The sequence below is a fragment of the Odocoileus virginianus genome, chromosome 11 (assembly GCF_023699985.2).
Source record: "Odocoileus virginianus isolate 20LAN1187 ecotype Illinois chromosome 11, Ovbor_1.2, whole genome shotgun sequence".
Taxonomy (NCBI): domain Eukaryota; kingdom Metazoa; phylum Chordata; class Mammalia; order Artiodactyla; family Cervidae; genus Odocoileus; species Odocoileus virginianus.
Genome location: NC_069684.1, coordinates 71,697,397 through 71,722,391, shown reverse-complemented (window position 1 = coordinate 71,722,391; position 24,995 = coordinate 71,697,397). Strand labels below are relative to the sequence as shown.

Genomic DNA, 24,995 nt, shown 5'->3' with positions numbered 1-24,995 from the left:
AGGATATAGACTGTACAATCCCACTGATGTAACACCTGTGAAATAACACCACCACAGAGATGGGGGACATGTCAGAGGCTGGCAGACATTAGGGATGGGGTGTGTAGCTGTGAAGGTAGCAGCAGGGAGCCCTGTGATCATCCAGGTAAGGATCTTGATTGTGGTGGTTACACAAAGCTATACACACAAACGAAATTTGGGTAAACTCTATGAATTTCATCTGTGCCAGTCTCCTGGTTTTGATATTGAACTATAGCCACATAAGATGTTAATGTTGGGGGAGGCTGGATGAAGCATACTCAGGAATTCCTGGTACGTTTCTTTGCACTTCCAGTGAATCTATACTTATTCCAAGACAAAACGTTTTTCTAAAAATAGGGTATATAGTACCTACAGGATAAGGTTATTTTTAAGGCTCAATGAATTAATACAGAGCACTTCACACAGCATCTAGAACATGGCAAGCCTTCATTACCTGTTGTTACTTCCTGCCAGTTGCTGGGAGCACCACATCAATAAGTCACAGAGACCTCTGTTCTCAAGGAGCTTCCAATCCAACGAGATAGGAAGACACGGGAAAGAGATTTTTCATATGGCATGCTGAGTGTGCTCAGTACAAGGGAAGAGGTCTCCAGGCTTCGGGGAAGCTTTCCTGGGAAAGATGTCACCAGAGCTGAGTGCTGAAGCTCAGGGAGAGCTGACCAGATGAGTGTGCATGAAAGGCACCCAGGCAGGGCAAGAGCAGAGCAAAGCTTACGGTGCGGAGCGACAGAGAAGGCTCACTTGCGCATTTAGGGGGCAGAGAGTGGTAGGGAAGGAGGCTGCAAAGCAGGCAGGAGCCAAGCAGGGAGCCACGGATGCCCTGGGAGCCCAGAACACTCCCTCTGGAGGTGAGTGTGGGGGCCGCTGCCCCGTGCCCACCTCAGCCACCTTGTTCCTTCCTCTGGATTCCCCCGGCACTCTGCTCCTGGGGTCCCCAGAGCCTGATGGGTCCTGCTGGTCTGTGCTGAAAGAGGGACTCTAAGTGCCTGGTGAGAGGCCCGTGCAGGCTCCACAGAGCCCAGTGGGATCGCCCTGAGCTGCGTAGAAGGTAAATCTACACAAACCAGATTGCACATCACATTCTAACCCACCTCCTCCTTCCCCACCCGTGTAGGTTTGTCTGTTTTTCTTTGGTACCACTCCTTCCACTACTGTTGATAACCCAGAACTTGTCTCTTTTTCGAATACTAGCATGAATGGAACAGTGCAGAGAGCACAGAACTGGGGCCACAAGCACTAGGTTTGAGCTTAACTCTTCGCTGACCAGCCCCATGGCTGCAAGTAAGTCACTGGACCTTTCTGAGCAGTAGTTTCCTCTGCTATGAAACAAGTGATCATAATACATACCCCAGTTTCCTCAAAGGGGTGGCTCAAAGGCCTTTAAAAAACACTATGATGACATATGTGAAAGAGCTTTGTAGGTTGCAAACAACTGTCCAGATGTGGAAGATTACTGCTATTGTTCCTGAAAGAACTATTGGTGAAGAGTCATCTACCCCTCTGGCTGGAAAACCAGAGTAAACCTCTGAAGCTGGATAAGGTCTTTAGCTGGGGTAGGAGAGTGAAGGGAAAGGAGACAGGACCATCAGCCCTGCTTCCTTTCACAGGGGAACACAGGTAATCTGTGTTCTGGCCATCTGGTCTACCGACGCTGCGCTTGGGGCTGGCTTTTCCCTTCACCCTTCCTCTTGCGATCCTTTTTGTACTTAGAGATCTTTCACTAACTAATTCACTCCTCAAATACTTTTTGTACACCTAATCTGTGTTACAAAAGTGAGCTTAACAGCCAGTGTCTCTGCCCTCACAGGGTCACAGTCCTCTGGCAGAGATGGACACTTGTCCAACAAGCACCCAGGCATACAGGGCATTATGAGTGTGTCCCACAGGGACCTGATAAAATTCTGCAGGTGCCCTGGGGATGCTTTTTGAAAGAAGGGTTATCTGAGTTGAGATCTGAAAGCTAACTAGAATTGAGGGAGAAGTATGGAATGGGAAGAGTGACAAAAGGCCAGGGTACAGCATGTGTGAAAACCGTGAGGCAAAGAGTTTAGCAAAGAATGGAAAGAAGGCAGTGTGCAGAGTGTAGAGCATGAGGGTGGTAGGGGCACTGGGAATCATTGAGGAGTTTTGAGAGTACAGAAAAGCTGGGACCAGATCAGATCTGCATCCTTAAAAGACCATTCCAGCAGCTATTTGGAGACCGGACTGGCAAGGGCAGATGTAGATACTCAAATCAGAAGGGGATTCCAGTGTCCGAGGCGAGAGGTGAAGGCAGTATGAAGGGGAGTGTGAAGATGGGGAGTGGGGGACATGGGCGCTGTTCCAGAGACTGGCCAGGACCTGTGGATGCACTTAGCAAGTGCATCCATAAAGGGGTAAAGGGAAGAGTTGACAAGGACTCCCAGAACAGAACTGGCTTGAGGTGGTGGCATTCAAAAACCAGGCAACGCTGGAGGGGTCCAGGCAGGGGAGCTGAGGGGCAGGGGAGATTCAGGAGGACCACGACTCTGTCTTTAGATATGCACGGCTGAGGTTCCTCGCGACACCCCACTTCGTCAACTAGGCAGGTGGACACAGGGACGTGGAACTCAGAGGAAACGTGCGGGCAACACCCATGCACAGGGCTGACAGGAGAAGCCTGTCATGAAATCGTCTAGGGACAGTTACCCCGTCAGGAAAGAAGACCGTGAGCCAGACTACAAGCATTGCCAACGTTGAGAGGCAGAGAAGGGAAGGATGAGTCAGCAAAGAAGACTTGGAATAACCAGAAAAGCCAGGAATAGGGGGTCAGAGAAGCCGGGGGAAAAGAAGTGTCAGAAAGGAGTGAAAAACGGTTCTGAGAACTAAAAACTGTTGCCTGCACTTAGCGCCATGGAAAGCTGTTTCACGGAGGAGGCGGGGCGAGGGAGCGGTGGGAGGGCAGAAACGGAAGCCCGCGCACCCGGTCCTTTCAAGACACAGCCCCTAAGGAGGCGACGCTGGGATCGAGGACGCTTTCTGTTGTGGCTGGAGACGCGAGAGGCATGAGCATGGCTGGAAGGACGTCCCGAGACCAGAGGACAGGGTGTGTGGCACAGACGGAGCAGGAGCTGGGCTGCAGGGGCAACACCGCCTCCCGCCTCGGCTCAGATGGGCGGGAGGAGCAGGGCTGGGCAGAGGCAGGTGGGCCTCCGGGCTTGATGCAAGAGTTGAGGGTGTTCTCCTGATGGCTCCTGTGTCTCTGTGAAGCAGGAAGCGAGGTCTTGAGCTGAGAGTGAGGGCGTAGGTAGAGTTTTGGGAAGGAAGGTGTGAACTAGTCATCGTAGAGAGTTGAGAGGGAGATAACCATAGGAATGTGGTAGGAACACTTCTGAAGAATAAGTTGGGTTGGTGATGGTGAATTTTTACAGGTCCCAATCTGCCTCACTTTGAGTCTTTTTCTAGCAGCTTTGTTGACTGGATGCAGGCAAGAAGCAGCAGATAGAGGGGTTAATCCAGAACTGGGACTTTGCCAGACTGGAACAATAAAAAGACAATGAGTCAGGAGAGTTTAGGATACTAGCAGGAGAGTTCTTTATCTCCCCCCACACACACATACCATTTCTTTTTATTAGTTGGAGGCTAATTACTTTACAATGTTGTAGTGGGTTTTGCCTTACATTGACATGAATCAGCCATGGATTTACATGTGTTCCCCATCCCGATCCCCTCTCCCGTCTCCCTCTCCATCCCATCCCTCTGGGTCTTCCCAGTGCACCACCCCTGAGCACTTGTCTCATGCATCCAACCTGGACTGTCGATCTGTTTCACCCTTGATAGTATACTTGTTTCAATGCTGTTCTCTCAGAACATCCCACCCTCGCCTTCTCCCACAGAGTCCCAACGTCTGTTCTGTATATCTGTGTCTCTTTTTCTGTTTTGCATACAGGGTTATTGTTACCGGTTATCGTTACCATCTTTTAAAATTCCTTATATATGCATTAGTATACTGTATTGGTGTTTATCTTTCTGGCTTACTTCACTCTGTATAATGGGCTCCAGTTTCATCCATCTCATTAGAACTGATTCAAATGAATTCTTTTTAATGGCTGAGTAATATTCCACAGTGTATATGTACCACAGCTTCCTTATCCATTCGTCTGCTGATGGGCATCTAGGTTGCTTCCATGTCCTGGCTATTATAAACAGTGCTGCGGTGAACATTGGGGTGCACGTGTCTCTTTCAAATCTGGTTTCCTCGGTGTGTATGCCCAGGAGTGGGATTGCTGAGTCGTATGGCAGTTCTATTTCCAGTTTTTTAAGGAATCTCCACACTGTTCTCCATAGCGGCTGTACTAGTTTGCATTCCCACCAACAGTGTAAGAGGGCTCCCTTTTCTCCACACCCTCTCCAGCATTTATTGCTTGTAGACTTTTGAATAGTAGCCATTCTGACTGGTGTGTAATGGTATCTCATTGAGGTTTTGATTTGCATTTCTCTGATAATGAGCGACATTGAGCATCTTTTCATGTATTTGTTAGCCATCTGTATGTCTTCTTTGGAGAAATGTCTGTTTAGATCTTTGGCCCATTTTTTGATTGGGTCATTTATTTTTCTGGAATTGAGCTGCAGGAGTTGCTTATATATTTTTGAGATTAATCCTTTGTCTGTTTCTTCATTTGCTATTATTTTCTCCCATTCTGAAGGCTATCTTTTCACCTTGCTTATAGTTTCCTTTGTTGTGCAAAAGCTTTTACGTTTAATTAGGTCCCATTTGTTTATTTTTGCTTTTATTTCCAATATTCTGGGAGGTGGGTCATAGAGGATCTTGCTGTGATTTATGTCGGAGAGTGTTTTGCCTATGTTCTCCTCTAGGAGTTTTATAGTTTCTGGTCTTACATTTAGATCTTTAATCCACTTTGAGTTTATTTTTGTGTATGGTCTTAGAAAGTGTTCTAGTTTCATCCTTTTACAAGTGGTTGACCAGTTTTCCCAGCACCACTTATCAAAGAGGTTGTCTTTTTTCATTGCATATTCTTGCCTCCTTTGTTGAAAATAAGGTGTCCATAGGTACGTGGATTTATCTCTGGGCTTTCTATTTTGTTCCATTGATCTATATTTCTGTCTTTGTGCCAGTACCATGCTGTCTTGATGACTGTGGCTTTGTAGTAGAGCCTGAAATCAGGCAGGTTGATTCCTCCAGTTCCATTCTTCTTTCTCAAGATTGCTTTGGCTATTCGAGGTTTTTTGTATTTCCATACAAACTGTGAAATTATTTGTTCTAGTTCTGTAAAAAATGCCGTTGGTAGCTTGATAGGGATTGCATTGAATCTATAGATTACTTTGGGTAGTATACTCATTTTCACAATATTGATTCTTCCAATCCATGAACATGGTATATTTCTCCATCTATTTGTGTCCTCTTTGATTTCTTTCATCAGTGTTTTATAGTTTTCTATGTATAGGTCTTTTGTTTCTTTAGGTAGATATACTCCTAAGTATTTTATTATTTTGGTTGCAATGGTGAATGATATTGTTTCCTTAATTTCTCTGTTTTCTCATTGTTATTGTGTAGGAATGCAAGGGATTTCTGTGTGTTAATTTTATATCCTGCAACTTTACTATATTCATTGATTAGCTCTAGTAATTTTCTGGTAGAGTCTTTAGGGTTTTCTATGTAGAGGATCATGTCATCTGCAAACAGTGAGAGTTTCACTTCTTCTTTTCCTATCTGGACTCATTTTATTTCTTTTTCTGCTCTGATTGCTGTGGCCAAAACTTCCAAAACTATGTTGAATAGTAGTGGTGAGAGTGGGCACCCCTGTCTTGTTTCTGATTTTAGGGGAAATGCTTTCAATTTTTCACCATTGAGGATAATGTTTGCTGTGGGTATGTCATATATAGCTTTTATTATGTTGAGGTATGTTCCTTCTATTCCTGCTTTCTGGAGAGTTTTTATCATAAATGGATGTTGAATTTTGTCAAAGGCTTTTTCTGCATCTATTGAGATAATCATATGGTATTTATCTTTCAATTTGTTAATGTGGTTTATTACATTGACTGATTTGTGGATATTAAAGAATCCTTGAATTCAGCAGGAGAGTTCTTAAAGTGATGGAACATGGAACCTCTCTGGATTCGAAGAGTAGGCAGAATAAAGTCATGGATGGCAAGAAAGTAGAGGTGCCAGTGGACCGAAGACTCCAGAACACAGGTCCCAAAGGATCAATGTCCATATGAACCAAAGGTCTCAGCGAGGTTAAAAATGGCTGTGTGAGAGTCTGAGATAACAAGCCAGGGGCTAGGAGGTTGTGGCCAGAAAGTCAGGGGCTCTATCAGGTGACCTCCAGGCAAGGGCAAGATCCAATGTGTGACCTTGGTAGTGGGTGGCTGAGGGGGAGACCCGTAAAGGGGCTGATGGGCCTGGGGGTAGAACTCGTTGCCCATCGAGTCACTGAGCTCACTCCTAATGATGGACAGACTTGCTCCAGAGGAGGATGCCTAGGGGCAGATGCCAAAGGCTTCTATGAACAAGAGGGTGCTTGGTGATGACAAGAGGGAGGTGAAGATGAAGCCTAATTTTTTGAGATTTGGGGAAGAATGATCTCTTAGGAGAATTACATTCTCTTGCACCTTAAGTACCTTCTCCAGAGTGGAAGGTCAGAAGAGAAAGCAGAAAGAGTCTTGACAAGAGGTAACAGACACAGCACAGGGTCAGAAGTCAAGAAATGAACACCAGTCCTGATGTCACTTGCATGCTATGTGACCTTGGGCAGGTCCATCCCCCTTCCCAAGCCTCAGATTTCACATCAATAAAAATAGGTTGGGGAACTGGCTAAGCTAGCGCTCCCCAGATGGGTTACAGGTGTGCTCAGACACAGGGCCCCTCAGCCCCCGAGTCAGAGTTTCTGAGCCGCCGTCATCACGTCAGAGTGCTGCATGGTGCACAAGAGTGCAGAGAAGCGTGGGCCAGACTCCCCAGGCCCAGGCGGCTCAGTGCTACGTCTCCGAAGGGGCTGCGGGGAGGCTGATGGAAGAACAGACAGACTCTGGCTGCAGGCAGAAGCCCATCTGCTGGCAGAGACAGAAGCCAAGTGCCCAGCTCCCCTCACCTCCCTCCCAGCAACAGCTGAAGGGCTGGGACCCACACGGCTGCCCAAGTGAGCTGGTGTGGCTGCTCCTCTCCCGTCCTGGGCCGGGAGGGTCGCAGGTGGCCCCCTCAAGCCTCCGCAGCAACTTATGGAAGTGGAGGAGCGACCTCCTCCTGGCTCCTGCAAGACTTCCCAGTTCTAAAAACAGGCTCCCTACTTCCAAGGAGTCAGGCAGAATGTCTCGGGGCACGTGACCCAGAAAGAGCCTTCAAAGTGCAGACCATTCTGGGGCCACCACTCCTTGGAGATCCACAGATAAGCACTACGTGGCTGAGCTTGGGTTCCCCTCTCTCGGCCACCAGACCTCCTCGGCCCCCCTCCACCTCCTGTCCGACGCTAATGCTTAGGGACTGCACAGGGAACTTAGTTACCCCCTAATCATAATATTAGCAAAGACCAGCATCTGGCCCAGGGCTTTGTACACAGTAGGTACTCAGTAAACATTTACTGAATAAATGAAGACTATTTTCAAATACTTAGAAAACTTGACCAAGCCCACCAAAATTGTTTAAATTATTGATCACACTGCTATTTATTGGCATAGATAAAAGATTATTTCTTAAATTATTTGATATTTATTGGTGCCAGGGGCTTCCCTGGTAGCTCAGCTGGTAAAGAATATGCCTGCAATGTGGGAGACCTGGGTTTGATTCCTGGGTTGGGAAGATACCCCTAGAGAAGGGAGAGGCTACCCACTCCAGTATTCTTGGGCTTCCCTGGTGGCTCAGATAGTAAAGAATCTGCCTGCAATGTGGGAGACCTGGGTTTGATCCCTGGGTTGGGAAGATCCTCTGAGGGAGGGCATGGCAACCCACACTCCAGTATTCTTGCCTGGAGAATCCCCATGGACAGAGGAGCCTGGCAGGCTACAGTCCATGGGGTCGCAAAGAGTTGGAAACGACTGAGCGACTAAGCACAGCACAGTACTATATGCCAATTGTTGAAGTGTGAGCTGGCTTCATTTACAGAACCCTGTGAAATGGGTCTGTTAATCCCATTTTACAGATAAGCAAACTGAGGCTCAAAATGAGGTTATGAGATATGTCCAAAGTCATAGAAGTGGTAGCCAGTGGCTCTGGGACACTAACCCAGATGCATCCAACTTTAAAGATGGTGCTCTTTTCAATACACCAAGCTACCTCTCACCTAGAGAGATCAGAATGAAGACAGAAGCAAAGATGGTAGCAGAGAAGGGCAAAGACTGTGTGGCACACAGGTGAGGCTCCCCACTGCCTTGGCCAGGGAAGCAGTTTTGAGGTTGGGTAAGCTTTGCTGAAGAGAAGTGCAGAGGGTCAGGCCCTTGCTCATGCCTCCCTCTTTGATTGCTTGGCTGGATCACCCACTGCCTATGTGAGCTGGCATCCCACTTAGCACTGCCTGACTTGGTTCTCTGAGTGTGTGAGAGGCCAAGACGCAGCAAAGACCTGTCCTGTGGATAAACCGGCCCTGTCTCCTCCCCACAAGGGGGAAACTCTATCTGTCCAAGAGGGACCCTTGTTCTCAGGGCCCAGGGAGCATGCAGGAGATGTCAGAAAACAGAAGGGGTCTGACCTGCACGGATGAACATGGCTGTCAGCCCACGCTTGCCCGCCACTGCCTGACAGGTGAGCAGCTGTACTCCACATCTGTCTGTCCATCTGCATCTCAGGGGCCTGCAGGGAGCTGATGCTCCTCAGACGGGGGCCTGGACCTGAAGGTCCTCCTTTGCTACAGGTGTTAACCAGCAGAGAACAGGCAGGGCGGGCTGGGAAGGAAAGAGGGCCTCAATTACCCTCCCAAACCTGAACCCCCTCCCCGCTGCCAAGCCCCCCTCCCCTCCCCCACAAACTCCCCTAGCTCTGCCTGCCAAGCTCTGCAAATTACCACACATGCCAATAAGTCATTAGGAACCAGAACAGCAAATGCGGGGTTGCCATGGAGACCAGCACCAGGAGCTGGCAGCCCTGCGGGCCGGCCCATGGCCCCGGTGTGCTGCGCACAGGGCTGGCAAGGCCGGAACGCCCGGCAGAGGGGAGAGGCGGCCCCAGCGGGCGCACGCTGCGGGGGGCAGCAGGCCAAGCCCCCTGCCTCCCCGAGGCCCTGCGCGCTGCCAAAGGGCAGCAGCACCAGGCCAGCAGGCAGCCCCTCCCTTCAGAGAGCTGCCTCTCTGCCCGGAGGAGGTGATGAAGCACATTCGGGGACCAGCCCTGGGGAGGAAAGCTGATGCTCCAGTAACCGGAGCGGCTGGCTGGAGTCTGGAGGAAGAAGCCCCTGAGGGGTGAGGGCAGGACTACGCTCAACCACCCTCTCCCACCTTCCTGGGCGAGGAACTCGTGTGCGCTTCGGCCCAGGGCTTAGCACATACACCCACTGGCCACAAACAGGTGAGTAGATGGGAACGAACGTGGTCAGTACCCGAGATCTCTGACAGGACAGCAGCAGGCACTGGACCGAACACCAGTTTAGGCGGACCTCCGACAAAGCCACTTCTCTCTGGGCCTCGAGTTCATCATTGAGAAAATAACCAGACTGTGTCCCAGACACAGTGTACCTCAAAAGGGCTCTGCCGAGCCTCTGAGTTCTGGAGCGATTCTTCCAGATCAGGAGGAGGCTGAACAGTGGGGCTGCGGTTCAGCATTGCTCCAGCTACAGCAGCCGGTATTAATTTCCTGTTGCTGCGGTAACACACTACCACACATTTATTGGTTTAAAGTAACATGATTGTCTACAATTTGAAATGCCAGAAGTCCAAAATGGGTCTCGTGCATGTGTGCTAAGTTGCTTCGGTCATGTCTGACTTTGCAACCCCACGGACTATAGCCCATCAGGATCCTCTGTCCATGGGATTCTCCAGGCAAGAATCCTGGAGTGGGTTGCCATGCCCTTTTCCAGGGGATCTTCCCAACCCAGGGATGAAACCTGCGTCTCTTACTTCTCCTCCACTGGCAGGCAAGCTCTTTACCACTAGCACCACCTGGGAAGTCCAAAATGGGTCTCACTGGGCAAAAATCAAGATGTCAGCAGGTACGTGTTCCTTCCTGGAGTCTTGCGGAGAGCCTGTTTCCACGCCTTTTCCAGCTTCTTGAGGCTGCAGCATTCCGTGGCTGACGGTCCCTTCCACCTTCCAAGCCAGCAACGGCCAGTCTTCCTCGCATGTCGTCACTCTGACACTGACTTCTGCTCCCTCCTCCACATTCAAAGGACTTGTGAAAATAACACGGGCCCACCTGGATAATCCAGGATAATGTTTTCATTTTAAGGTCAGCTGATTCACAGCTTTCATTCCCTTTGCCCCGTAACATAACAAATTTACAAGTTCTGCAGATCAGGAGGTGAGCATCTTTGGGAGGCCATTATTCTGCCTACCACACATATAGCTTTGTTTTGAAAAACAGATCAATTTCTAGCAATGTTTGAAAGCCACGTGACTCTCAGTGGCCATCAGTTTTAAATGCTCCGACCTGGACACCTCCTTTTCTCCCTGTGGGACCCTTGCAAGGAAATTCAGAGGAACTCTAGGGCCTGCCCATTGAGAGTGAATGCTGGCAGCTTGGGCTGTCCCAGCAGGGTATGCAGAGAGATGGGTCTCCGTGTCCACCAGAAGAGCCCTGTTTTGGGGAATCCACCAGACTCAACTCTTTCCTCTCCCATCCCTCTGTATCCACATACTTGCATTACCCTGAAGTCATCTGTTCTTATTTTTGCTTCTGGTCAGGTCGGATGGAGCTGTGTGTGTGGTGTACCCAGGCATGCAGTGAATGACCTCCCCATCAGACCAGGTGACCCCAGAGGCCACGTCCTTGCTTGCTTTGCACCCCATTACCCATTCCCAGCCCTCGGCACTGCATCTGGTGCAGAAGGTGCACTAGCTTGACAGTCAAAAAGAAGAGATAGCATCTCTTCTTCCCTCACTGTCCCCCTCCTAAATCCATCCAGAGGAGCCCCCAGATGATCTGTAATAAACTCTAGAAACAGCACCCAAGTTCAGAAAGCAAAGGTCTTAGAATCTCCCGGCTAGCGCGTCTCTAGGCCCCTTGGGAGCCTAGACTTGCCCTGGGGGGAGACGGTGGCCCTCCCATACAGCATAACCTTTTCTCACTCCTGCAAGATAGTCTCTGCCAAACTGCCTGGGACCCAGTGGAGCTGAGTACCCAATTTTTATGAGAAGGGTACCCTGAGTATTAATCACAGCCCTGGGGTTTTTTAATTTTATGCAAATTATTCACCCTCTCTCAGCCTTTCTTCCCCCTTGGTATCAACCGATGGCTCATTCCCATTCCTACTTTTATCATGTGCCCCAGGGAACTCTGGAGAAGAAATCTGATAGAGGAGGGGAAAGTTGTTCTTTGGAGGTGGGGCCCTGGAGAGATTGAGGAGAAGAAAGTGAAAGTTGCTTAGTCATGTCTGACTCTTTGCGATCCCACGGACTATATAGTCCATGGAATTCTCTAGGCCAGGATACTGAGTGGGTAGCCTTTCCCTTCTCCAGGGTATCTTCCCAACTCAGGGATCAAACCCATGTCTCCCGCATTGCGGGCAGATGCTTTACCAGCTGAGCCACAAGGTAAGCAAGAGGAATTTGCATTTATTCAGCTTCTACTTTGGAGCAGGTATCCTACACAGATTAGCTCATTAGCTCACTTGGTTGGGAACCAGGGCTCTGGAGTCAGAAAGACTGGGGGCTGAATTCCGGGCTGCCATTTGCTGGCTGTGTGTGGCCTCAGGCAAGTTAATGTTTCCCAGCTTTAGTTTCCTCAACAGCAAAATGGGAGAAAATAACATCTACTTCACAGCATTATGTGGATTAAGTGAGATGAATGCAGCAGAACTTCTGGCACATCACAAGCACTCAACAACTCAGCTGTGATCATTAACAAGCCTATGAAGTGGGTGCTATTAATCCAGACATAGAGATGAGGAGACTGAGGCTCAAAGAGGTAAAATGCCCAAGGGCATACGGTCAGGGAAGGGATGTTAAGCAGCTCTGGTTACAGCTCCTGTGGTCGGCAGGCAGCCCCAGACTCAGGCCTGCATCCTGGAGGTGACGGTGCCAGGGGCCCTGAGGAGGGAGAGCGGACCGCTGGGCAGAAGGCTTCGCCCAAGTGACGCCTGGCTCGGGTCGGCCGGTGTCTTGGGCAGGGGAGGCACCACCAAAGATCCCACCCCGCTCCAGGGCTGTCTTTCTTCATACTCCAGAAGGAAGCCCGACCCCCAGGACCCAGGCAGACCCTCTCCAAGACAAACAGAAGGATGGGAGCACATCTGGGCAGAATTTCATTTCCATTTCGCGCGCTCTCTCTCTCTAGTCGCTCAGTCGTGTCCGACTCTTTGCGACCCCATGGACTGTAGCCCACCAGGCTCCTCTGTCCATGGGATTCTCCAGGCAAGAATACTGGAGTAGGTAGCCACCCTCTTCTCCAGGGGATCTTCCCAACCCAGGGATGGAACCCAGGCTTCCTGCACTGCAGGCGATTCTTTGCTGTCTGAGCCACCAGGGAAGGCCCATTTCACTACACGTGAAACTACTGTAGTGTTCTAGGAGTAACCTACCGAAGAGGAGCCTAGGCAGTGAGAAAGGAAGACGAAAAGCTGGCTGCAGACAGGGCCCCAGGGAATTGCAGAGAACCGAGCTCTGAACGTGAGGAGGCTGGGGGCTCATGGATGGCCCCAGACTGCGAGACAGCGGGTCCATGAAAACCACCAGAGAGCTGGGGCTGGGACTGAGAAGAGCAAGGGGGTTTCAAGGGACAGAGGGCAGCTGGCTCTGCAAAGGAGAGGCCAAGAACACTGAAGGGCTGCCTTCCTGTTCCCCGAGAGCATAAAGGGGACCCAGAAGCCCAGGTGATGGGGAAGGGCCACTCCAGAGACAAACGCCTGCCCTTGCAGCTTCTACACCTGCCACCTTACCCCCAGCCACGCACCCTCCCCTGGCCTGGCCACCGGTCCCCCCTCCCACCCCACAAGTTCTCCTCCAGAGAGTCCTCCTCTCTGCAGATCCAAACCCCACCCTGTTTCCAGGCCCAAATCAGCTGTGCCTCCTCAGGGAAGAATATACTCCCACACAGAGCTCACAGCTCTGATAACATTTATAGTCTAAATCACACAGTTTAGCACTTGGTTTTAAATACTGTCTGGTATTATTCCCTCTTTATTTCTTGTGACTCTAAGTTTTGCCTTTCCAGTGACCAGGAGGTTTCCTTACCAGTAAAGACCGTGTCTACTATTTCTTTATCTTCTCTCCCCTCCACCCACTATTGCCTGGGAGGCCGTACCCTTCATGAGACGACTTGTTGGGACAATGTGGATTGAATAAACCAGCTTCAAGGCCTGGAGAACTTCTTCCCACCTAGTAAAACATGGAAATGGATGGCCCCAACCTTGGGGTTTCAGAGTATCAGACCATACCACCCCCTGCCCTAAATGCTGCAAAAGCTCCCCTCGCTCTGAGAAAAAAACAAACTCCCTAGCCCAGCTCCACAGCTCGCCAAGATCTGGCCTCCTCAATCCTGCTAGGCACAGCCCTGCCTCCAAGTCCAGTACCTGCACCTTCTGCTTTCCTCATGCCACTTTCTCAGCAAGGTCAGCCTGGACAAAGCCACAGTCTCCTCCTCTAAGACTCTCCTATCCCCCTTCCTGGCTTTATTTTTCTGTTTAGCACTTGCCAACTTTCTATTAGGTTGGTACAAACATAATTGCAGTTTTGGGCTGTGACTTTTGAATCATTATAACTAAGCTCAAATACTCTCTTTGGGATTGGAATGACACTGACTTTTTCCACTCCTGTGGCCACTGCTGAGTTTTCCAAATTTGCTGGCATATTGAGTGCAGCACTTAAATAGCATCATTGTCTGTGTGTTACTCGCTCAGTCATGTCTGACTCTTTGCAACCCCACAAACTGTAGCCTGCCAGGCTTCTCTGTCCATGGAATTCTCCAGGAAAGAATACTGGAGTGGATTGCCATTTCCTTCCCCAGAGGATCTTCCTAACCCAGGGATCAAACCCTGGTCTACTGCATCACAGGCAGATTTTTTACCATTTGAGCTACAGGGAAGTCAATCATCATTGTTTAGGATTTTAAATGGCTCATCTGGCATTTCATCACCTCCATTAGCTTTGTTCGTAGTCATGCTTCCTAAGGCCCACTTGATTTCACATTCCAGGATGTCTGGTTCAGTGGTGATCACACTGATCACATCGTGGTTATCCAGGTCATTAATATCTTTTTTGTATAGTTCTTCTGTGTATTCTCGCCACCTCTTCTTCATATCTTCTGCTTCTGTTAGGTCCTTGCTGTTTCTGTCCTTTATTGAGCCCATCTTTGCATGAAATATTCCCTTGGTATCTCCAATCTTCTTGAAGAGATCTCTAGTCTTTCCCATTCTATTGTTCTTTGCCTTGTTCACTTCAGGCTTTCTTATCTCTCCTTCCTGTTCTCAGGTACTTTGCATTCAGTTGGGTATATCTTTCTCTTTCTCATTTGCCTTTCACTTCTCTTCTTTTCTCAGCTACTTGTAAGACCTCCTCAGACAACCACTTTGCCTCCTTGCATTTCTTTTTCTTGGGGATGGTTTCGGCCACCGCCTCTTGTACAATGTTACGAACCTCTGTCAATAGTTCTTCAGGCACTCTGCCTACTAGATCTAATCCCTTGAATATATTCCTCACCTCCACTGCAAAATCATAAAGGGATTTGATTTAGGTCATACCTGAATGGTCTAGTGGTTTTCTCTACTTTCTTCAATTTAAGTCTGAATTTTGCAATAAAGAGTTCGTTGTCTGAGCCACAGTCAACTCCAGGTCTTGTTGCTGGCTCAGAGAAAAAGCAAGGGAATTCCAGAAAAACATCTACTTCTGCTTCATTGACTATCCTAAAGCCTTGGACTGTGCAGATCACAACAAATTGTGGAAAATTCTTAGAGATAGGAATACCAGACTACCTCCTGTGAAACCTGTATGTAGGTCAAGAGGCAACAGTTAGAACTGAACATGGAACAACAGACTGGTTCCAAATTAGGAAAAGGAGTAAGTCAAGGCTGTATATTGTTACTCTGCTTATTTAACTTATATGCAGAGAACATCATGTGAAATGCTGGGCTGGATGAATCATAAGCTGGAATAAAGATTGCCAGGAGAAATATCAACAACCTCAGATAAGCAGATGATACCATTCTAATGGCAGAAAGTAAAGAGGAACTAAAGAACCTCTTGATAAAGGTGAGAAAAGAGTGGAAAAGCTGGTTTAAAACTCAACATTCAGAAAACTACGATCATGTCATCTGGTCCCATTACTTCATGACAAATAGATGAGGAATAGGTGGGAACTGTGACAGATTTTAATTTTCTTGGGCTCCAAAATCACTGTGACCAGTGACTGCAGCCATGGAATTAAAAGATGCTTGCTCCTTGGAAGAAAAGCTATGACAAACCTAGACAGTGTATTAAAAAGCAGAACATGACTTTGCTGACAAACGTCCATCTAGTCAAAGCTATGGTTTTTCCAATAGTCATGTACAGTTGTGAGAGTTGAAACATAAAGAAGGCTGAGCACCAAAGAATCGATGCTTTCAAATTGTGGTGCTGGAGAAGACTCTTGAGAGTCCCTTGGACTGCAGGGAGATCAAACCAGTCAATTTTAAAGGAAATCAAACCTGAATATTCATTGGAAGGACTGATGCTAAAGCTGAAGCTCCAATACTTTGGCCACCTGATGTGAAGAGCCGACTCACTGGAAAAGACCCTGATGCTGGGAAAGACAAGGTAGGAGGAGAAGAGGGTGACAGAGGATGAGATGGTTGAATGGCATCACCAACTCAATGGACTTGAGTTTGAGCAAACTCCGGGAGACAGTCAAGGACAGGAAAGCCTGGTGTGCTGCAGTCCATGGGGCTGCAGAGTCAGACACGACTTAGTGACTGAACAACAACAGGGTCCAACACATCTTTATTAATCAAAGTAGGAACCATTACAATCAACACAGTTTTGCCAACAAGAAATGTTTGCTAATTCCTATGGCATAAAAATTCATGCTTTGGGATTCAACCAACTCTTGGAAAGCTTTTTCTGCCTCCTGCTGGTTGTGGAAGTGTTTTCCCTGCAAAAAGTTGTCAAGGTGCTTGAAGAAGTGGGTTGGGGAAAGGTCAGGTGAATATGGCAGATGAGGCAAAACTTCGTAGCCCAATTCTTTCAACTTTTGAAGCACTGACTGTGTGACGTGAGGTTGGGAGTTGTTGTGGAGAAGAACTGGGCCCTTTCTGTTGACCAGTGCCAGCTGTAGGCGTTGCAGTTTATGGAGAATCTCATGGATTAGCTGAGCATACTTCTCAAATGGAATGGTTCACTGGGATTCAGAAAGCTGCATTGGACCGGCAGCCGACCACCAATGACCATGACCTTTAGGGGGGGCAAGTTTGGCTTTTGGGAAGTGCTTTGGAGCTTCTTATTCCAACCACTGAGCTGGTTGCTGCCGGTTGTCACATAAAATCCACTTTTTGTCATATGTCACAATCCAATTGAGAAACTGTTTGTTGTTATTGTGTAGAATAAGAGAAAATACTTCAAAATGACGATTTTTTTTTTTATTCGAGGTCAGCTCATGAGGCATTCACTTATTGAGTTTTTTCACCTTTCCAATTTGATTCAGATGTCGAATGACCACAGAATTCTTCCGCAACTTCTCGTGCATTTTTAAGAGGATCAGCTTTGATGACCCTCTCAGTTGGTCCTTGCCAACTTCCAATGGCCGGCCACTGTGCTCCTCATCTTCAAGGCCCCCATCTCCTTTGTAAACCTTTCTGAACCACCACTGCACTGTAGGTCCATTTGCAGTTTCTGGGCCAAATGCACTGCTAATACTGTGAGTTGTCTCCACTGCTTTATGACCCATTTTGAACTCAAGAAAATCGCTCAAATTTGCTTTTTGTCTAACATCATTTCCCTAGTCTAAAATAAATACAAAACAAACAGCAAGTAATAAGTCATTAGCAAAAAAACATAAAGCGAGAAATGCACGTTAAAATGACATATAACATAACCACATTTATTTAAGAATATATTCCAATATCAATAGGCAAAGTTCAACAATGCAAAACTGCAATTACTTTTGCACCAACCTAATAATACATAGCTGACTACTGAATGATATGGGGTTTGGGGCACTGACCCTCTCTCTGTACAGTTGAAAATCTGAGTTTAATTTATAATCAACCCTATATTTTGTAGTTCTGTATCCACAGATTCAGCCAAGCATGTTAGGGATAATGTAGTGCTTCAGCATTTACTATTGAAAAAAAAAAAGCAGTTAAAACCTGTGTGATTCAGGGGCAACTGTACTATTTATTTACTGTATCCTCAGACAATAAAGTATAAACTCTGTAAGAGTGATGATCTCTGGTTGCTTAGTTATTTGTACCCAGCGTCTGACACAGGTGCTTCATAAATACTTGCTGAATAAAGACACCCCAGCGCCACCCTGGTCTGGGATGGCCAACGCACAGCTGTGCTCAGAGCAGGACAATGGACAGGAACTTCTGCAGGTTCTCCCGAGATGAAAGTGAAAGCGACTCAGTCATGTCCGACTCTCTGTGACCCCAGGGACTGTACAGTCCATGGAATTCTCCAGGCCAGAATACTGGAGTGGGTAACCTTTCCCTTCTCCAGGGGATCTTCCCAACCCAGGGACTGAACCCAGGTCTCCCGCATTGCAGGTGGATTTGTTACCAGCTGAGGCACAAGGGAAGCCCAAGAATACTGGAGTGGGTAGCCTATCCCTTCTCCAGCAGATCTTCCTGACCCAGGAATCGAACGGGGGTCTCCTGCATGGCAGGCAGATTCTTTACCAACTGAGCTATTGGGTAAACCCAAGGGTTCCACAATTCCAATCCCGGGCCACCTCTGAGCAAGCACCTTCTGTTGGGAGTGCTCTCCAAGGAGCAGGTGAAGGGTGAGGGTGAGGACCAGGCAGAGTCAATGTCAAGTGTCCAGCCCCTCCCCTCCGCCCGCACAGCGTTCACACTTCCAGCCTGCCCATCAGCTGCCCCTGTGGTTGCTCCATCTCCTGGGCATCACCACCCCTGTCCTCCCAGTCCAGACACTTTCATCACCTGCCTCTGATGCTCACTCTGAGAACACTGTGTAAAGGAATACGGCCTTCCCTGCCTTTCCTCTCTCCTTGCCCTTTTTCTTCCCACTCTGGTAGGGATGAGGGAAGACAGACCTGCTTTTCCTGGGGGACCCATGCTGGCTGCCTCACAACCACTGCCCCTTCTTCCACATGTTTGCTCCTGGAGGCTCTGCCTTGCAAGATGTTTGCAAAAAGGAACGCTTGTTCTTGTTCTTCCCAACACACAGGTGTCTCATCCCACTGCCAACACTAGTCGCAAGCTTTCCCCCTGCCACCGCCGTGTCTGGACTCTGCACTCTGGTTCCCAGGACCCACTGGGACCTCAGTCACTGGGAGCAGACCTCTCCCAGAAGTCACCTCTGCGTTGGCCCCACTGCTGTGTCAGCCCCCAGGGACTTACTCTTAGGGTGCAGCTCCTCTGAGGTCACTGGCTCCATGTGGCCCCTGAGGCACTTAGCTGAAGCAGAAGGAAAAAATGTTGGTTCTCCAGGAGCTGTCATTTGAGGGAGGAAAAAAACAGGAAACCCTTCTTGAAGGTCCCCAAAGAGGGGCAGGCAGCCCCTGGCCTGGACAGGACTTGTCCAAGGGGCATCTTTTTTTTTTTTTTGTATTTTTTTTAATTGAAGGATAATTGCTTTACATAATTTTGTGGTTTTCTGTCATACATCAATAAGAATCAGCCACAGGTACACCCAGATCCCCTCCCTCCCATCTCCTTCCTTTGGGGCGCAGCTTACCGTAGGAAGTGGAGGAGAACGGGCAGGATGCCACCAGGGCACCTCTTGGCCCAGGAACACTGGGTTCTGGGGGCGTAAGGAGCAGGAGCCCTGCAGTCAGAGAGAATGTTGAGTCCTCCCTCAGTTTTTTTCTAGCGACATGTCCTTGAGCAAGTTACTGAACCTGAGTCTCAGTTTCCTGGTGTTTAAATTAGGGATAATAAGGGGACCTACCTAATGGGGTACTTTTTGAGGGCTTAATGGAATAACGTAGGTAAAGCATATGGCAGAGTACCTGGCATATAGTTAGTGCCCCATAAATGCCAGTTGCTGTAATTAATGCCATTACAAAGTGTGAGGTGGAGGTTGAATAACAGTCAGTGCCCCACGAACCCTCTGCCTGCTCTTCATCTGGGAACTTCAAGTCCATCAAACGCTGAGCAGCAGGGAAGGTGTGGGTGGAAGAAATGTACAGAGAGAAACTGAATTCTAAACCAAGCCTGGTTGAACTCACCTTCTAAGACAGGCACCTCAGGCCCAGGCGTCTCTGGGGTCCCAGGAAGAGCAAGGAGGCAGAGAGCAAGGCCCGTGGCCACACTGGCTTTGGAGCAGAGACTGCCCGACAAAGGCTTAGAACAGTTAGGATGCCACGGTCACAAGACCAACCCTAGCAACCCTAGGGGTGCACCAGGTCCCCTGCCCAAAGGCCGATTGTTTGCATCTGGAGGGTGTTGGAATGCTCTGGATGACCTGCCAGCCCCACTGGAAGCCCATCTCTGAGCGCTGGAAACAGAGGCTGAAGTGGGGTGTGTCCAACAGCCCTACTGGAAGCCCAGCTCTGAGTGCTGGAAACAGAGGCTGAAGTGGGGTGTGTCCAAGGTCTCCTGCTCGCCACAGAAGACAGCACGCATGCAGCACAGCCCCTCCACATGCAGTCCTGGGCGCCAGGGCCTTCGGCCCGCCGCCTCTGCCTGGCTGACTCCTTTTCAAGCTGCGCCCCAGTATCCTGTCCTCCAAGGTCCATTTCGTAAACTAGAGACAGACATAGTCACCTCTTTATCCGCTATCCCTGTATTACAGCACTTGTTTCACTACTGTAAGACTAACTGCTGTATGTGCTTAGTCACTCAGTCATATCCGAATCTTTGTGACCCCATGGACTGTATCCACCAGGTTCCTCTGCCCATGGAATTCTCCAGGCCAGAATACTGGCATGGGTAGCCATTCCCTTCTTCAGGGCATTTTCCCCACCCAAGGATCGAAGCCAGATCTCCTACATTTTAGGTGGATTCTTTACCATGGGTTGGGAAGATCCCCTGGAAAAGGGAACAGCTACCCACTCCAGTATTCTGGCCTGGAGAATTCCATGGACTGTATAGTCCATGGGGTCGCAAAGAGTCGGACACGACTGAGCGACTTTCACTTTTACCATCTGGACCACCAGGAAAGCCATGTATTATAGCACTTGTTTCATTATTGTAAGGCTAACTACTCCATTTAATAAGACTAAGAATAATATTTATCTGGTGCTTACTGTGCCAGGCACTGTTCTAAACTCAGGCCATGTATTAACTCATTCAATCATCACAATTCTATGAAGTAGGTACTGTTATTATCCCATTCATACACGAGGAAACCGATGCACAGAGATGTTAAGATAACCTGCCCAATGTCACTCAGCTAGAAGTCATGGGGCCTGGATTCAAGCCCCAGCGATGTGGCTTTAGAACTCCTAGAAGGCAGGGCCAAAACCTGATGTGTTTCTATCCCTCGCACCTAGCACTGGGCTGAACACACAGTAGGTGCTTACAAAAGATGGGCTAAGCATGTGCCTGCATACGGCTAACATGGCGAATGTCCCAGCCTCTGAGCTGCAGGACAGAGAGACCAAGGCCCTCTGGAAAGCATCAGGTAAAGGCATCCTTCTTATGCGCCCTCTCTTAGCAAGTGCACCGCATACTGCAGTCTGTCCTGCCCACTGAGCCTTCTCCTGCACGTCTCCTGCCTTCTGGTTTTTGTCTCTGTTCATCTCCTGCCTTTGTCTGTTCGTCGGTCACTCTCCCCTTGTCCTGGCCCGTTCAGCCTCCATCCATCGTCCCTGCCCTTCCGTATAGTTCGTGCAGGCTTGAAAGCCTTCCACCCTCATTCTCTGCCTTAGAGCTTTTCTAGAATCCAGACTTGCCCAAGGAAGCTGAGAACACCAGTGACACTGATTCATTAGACTGGCCACAGACCAAGCTCCTACACACAGACTCTGAATGAAAACAGCGACCTCTGCTTACGTGCTGTGTGTGTGTGTGACTGCCTGCCTGCACCTTGTCACAGACCTGTGTGGGATTAGGAAGACCCACTGCCCTGTCTCTTCTCCCAGGGGCCCAGCTCCTCCAGGAAGCCTTTTCTGATCCCTTGAGAAAGCTTATTCATGCAACCATTCAGCAAATCTTTATATATCTTAATATTCTGAGACAAGGCATGCTTCTGCAAAGTTCAGTTAAAATGTAACCTTCAGAGAACTGCATCAGTTACCAGCTGTCACAGGCACAGGTGCCAAATGAACTGCAAAGAGGCAGTGATTTCAAAACGGAGACCTTTGTGACCTGGGACAAGCGACTTATCCTCCACGGTCCTCAATGTCCTCAGTTATAAAGTGGATGATAACCCCAAATTTATAAGGTTATTAGGAGGATCGAATCAGATAATTTTTGTAAAGTTCCTGACAGATTGATGCTTAGTAGATACTCAATAATAAATGCTTCTTTCTCCCTTCTCCATCTAAGACACCAGCCTTCTACTCAGCTCTCCCAGATAAACGATGAGATGTGAACTGGTCCATCCTTGGAGGTCAGAAATGTCTTAAGGACAGGATGACCCTGGGTCTATACGCTTTGCAGTATCTGGTTTATTGTAAGGAGATGGGCCTGTCATATTAAAGGTTACTCAGTATGATCAAGATGACAATTTGCTAGGACTGTTCACACCCCTCCCCCAGCAACACCACAAGGAATGGGTAAAGAGTCTGATGGGCACAGACCTGATTGGCTGGGAGGTCCAGATACAAATTCGGCCCTGAGATATAAAGGTTTAATGGCTGTATCTTCAGCTGCTAAAATAGTGCTAAGCAGAGGAGGTGCTCAATAAATTGTTGAATGAATGCATTTTTTTTAAACAATGGGTTTTCTTTCCCATTTCAAATTTTAAAAAAAGAGAGAGAGAGGGTAGGAGGGGCAAATGCCCTGGTTCAGAAGTGATGCCAGGGGAATGCAGCTGCCAGACCGGCCACCCAGGCTCCGCCCCTGCAAAGGGGCCGCAACAAAGCTACCAGCACAGGTGTTCCCACATCAGGAGGCTCCGGAGCCAGGAGCCCATGCACCGCCTGGCTTGTGGCTGAAGCTGCAGGTTACAGAAGAGAAGGGGAAAAGGTGCACACAGGCCTGGAAGGGAGGGCGGGAGAAGTCTGGGGAGAGGAGGAGGGTGAGAGAGAAGGGGGAACTCTGTGAGGGGGTGGGGAGAGGAAGAGACTCCTGAAGGAGACAGGAGGAGCACGGTGGGGGGGGGGGGGGGCACCGGAAATAAGGATGAGGAGTGGGTAGGAACTGTGGAGACTTCCAGAGGAAATCTGCTGTCTCAGCCTGGGTGGAATTCGTCTTAGCAAGACTTCTGAGTTCCCCCTGCCACCCAGCGTCTCCTCTGGGTTGGGCTGTGCAGGGGAGGCTGTAGATTTGGGGGTGCCCCTAGATGCCAGATGTCTGCCAGACCCTGCGCAGGTCCCAATCCTGAAGCCTGAGGTGGTTAGCTCCATCCTTTCCAAACAATGAGGTTTCACCCTAGGTTTGGGAGGTGGTCCCTCCCCAGCCACCACGGGAAGGAGACTCAGTGTGAGCCAGCCCAGGGGAAGGAAAGGTATCCAGAAGGCTCAGACCCCTCGCTGGTCTCTCTTTCCATCTTCCCACAAGGGCACCTGGCCAGCCAGGAAAGTGGGTCAGGCTGCTCACATGTGACTTTCGTCTAACAACAACAGGCAAGGGGGCCTCGGTGCCCTGTACACGGCCCTGCCCGCCCCACACCCAGTGCTCCTGTTGGAGGGAACTTTACAGAGCAGTGGGCAGTGGGAGAGGATCTGTGCCTTCTCATTCAGGAAGAGGACATGGGCCAGAGCCCATCCCAAGCTGTCAGGGAAGGGGGAGCCTGCGGCTACCAGGGCGCATGGAAAGACCCAGATCTCCCCATGATGATGGCCAAGCTGGCAGGGAGCCACCTCTACCCTGGGTAGGGGGGGTCTGTTTTCTCTACCACCCACCTTCTGGGGTCTTCAAGAAGAGGGCCCAATCGGCCCATCTCTAGCAACCGAGCGCTGCGCGCAGCCCACCCCCTCCCGACCCTGCCGGCTGCCCAATTAGAAGCTGCGTTGGCTCCAACAGATGGGAGCTGCGGCAGGCTGAAGAAGAGAGCACAAAGCCCAGCTGACATTTTCCTTCCTGTTCCTCTGGTGGGGGAGGAAGGGCAGGGCCCTAAGGGGAGCACAGCAACATCCCCCGGACCCCTCTCCAGGTCCCAGTCTCCGCACCTCTGGGGCTTCTCCGAGCTCAGTCTCCCCCCACCCGGCGGCTCCCCGCTGGCGGGGCGGCCGGAGCCCGCGCCGTCCTCCGCCCGCAGGACGGACGCACCACCTGTAGCTGGCCAACCTTCGGTCGGCCGGCGGCCGCCGCGGCCCGGGCCGGCCCCTCCTCCACGCCACAGACCCCGCGCACAGACTCCGGCCCCCCGGGAGGAGCCGGGGTCCGGGCTGCAGAGACTTCGGACCGACACGAAGGCCACCTTGGACGCCCAAGCTCCCGGGCAGGGCAAGTCCGCAGGCTCTGGAGCCCTTCCTGGCGAGTCTGCCCCCGTCACGCCCCCCCCTAAATCGCGGCCCCCCGACGTCTCGGGGCCCCCGCTCTGCCGGGCCACAGTTTGGGGCGGCTCGGACGCCCCTTCCTCGGGTCCAGCCCGCGCGGCCGGCAACCTTTCCGGTCTCCGGCCCTCCTTCCCCGCCCCCGCGCGGACGCCCCCCGCCCAAGCCCCCAGCTCCCCAGCGGGCCCCCCAGCCCCCGGGGCCCGCCCGCGAGCCGCACCGCACACTCACCCCGGGCGCCGTCTGCTGCCCGCGCACCGCTCGGCTCCCGCCCGGGCCGGGCTCAGGGAGGCCGCGCGCACAGGCCGGGGCGGGGTCGCGGGCGCCTCCCCGCCGCGGAGTTTTCCTGGGAGTGGTCCCGGGGCAGAGCGGGTGAAGGCGCCGGCAGAAGCACCCGCTCCCCGCCCGCGCCGGGCCCGCGCGCCAGGCTGGAGGGCGGCGGCCGAGAGCGGCGCGTCCTCCGCCCGCCGCGCGTTCGCGGGTGCGGCCGGCAGGCCCCCGCGGCGCCCGCGCCCCTCCGCGCGCCCTCCGCCCGGCCTCTTCTCGCCGCTGCGCCGCGCCCCGGCCTCCCCAGCCCGCGCTGGGCGCCTCCTCGCCTTCTGCCTGCCGCGCCGCCCCCTCCCTCCAGGCCCGCTGCCGTTTTAACTCCTGAGTGGCCGGCAGCCCGCTACCGACACAGCCCGCGGGAGGCGGGGCCGGGGCCGGATGCTACGGCTGGGCCTCCGGGGCCGCGGCGCCCTCGCGCCTTCAGACGCAGGGCTGGTCCGAAAGAAGAAGGGAGATCCGAGAGAGGAAAGGGGCCGCTCTCATATTGCCTCTTACTCCCTTGGAAAGGAAGACAGAGGGGAAATTCAGCAGCTTTTAGAGGACAGGTGCAACTCACTGCACAGCATTTTTGCCTTGCGCGGTGCTGTCCCCCCCCCCCCTTTCCCCCCAAGTTAACAGCGGACTAAGGAATGCAAACAGTGGGAGAGAATTTGTCCACGGGCACAGGCGTCTTTTATCCTAAAGAATAGTGTGGAATATACACCCCACCCCCGCCAGTTCCATACCCTTCTAGCATGCCCCCCCCCCCCCCCCAGCGCGGTAGCTCTGACCTTCTGGAAGGTTCCATCCTGGCCTTTAGCAAAGGTGTCCA

General features: G+C 50.7%; 1 protein-coding gene across 1 annotated transcript in view; it reads right to left on the bottom strand.

The window, feature by feature from the left end:
* The window catches only part of LRRN2 (leucine rich repeat neuronal 2), a 63,911-nt gene extending 39,265 nt beyond the window's left edge, over positions 1-24,646 (bottom strand). Inside the window, exon 1 of the mRNA XM_070474632.1 lies at positions 24,089-24,646. The gene's annotated coding sequence lies outside the window, so the exon portion shown is untranslated. The remainder of the gene's footprint in view (positions 1-24,088) is intronic.
* Between the last annotated feature and the right edge of the window lie 349 nt (positions 24,647-24,995).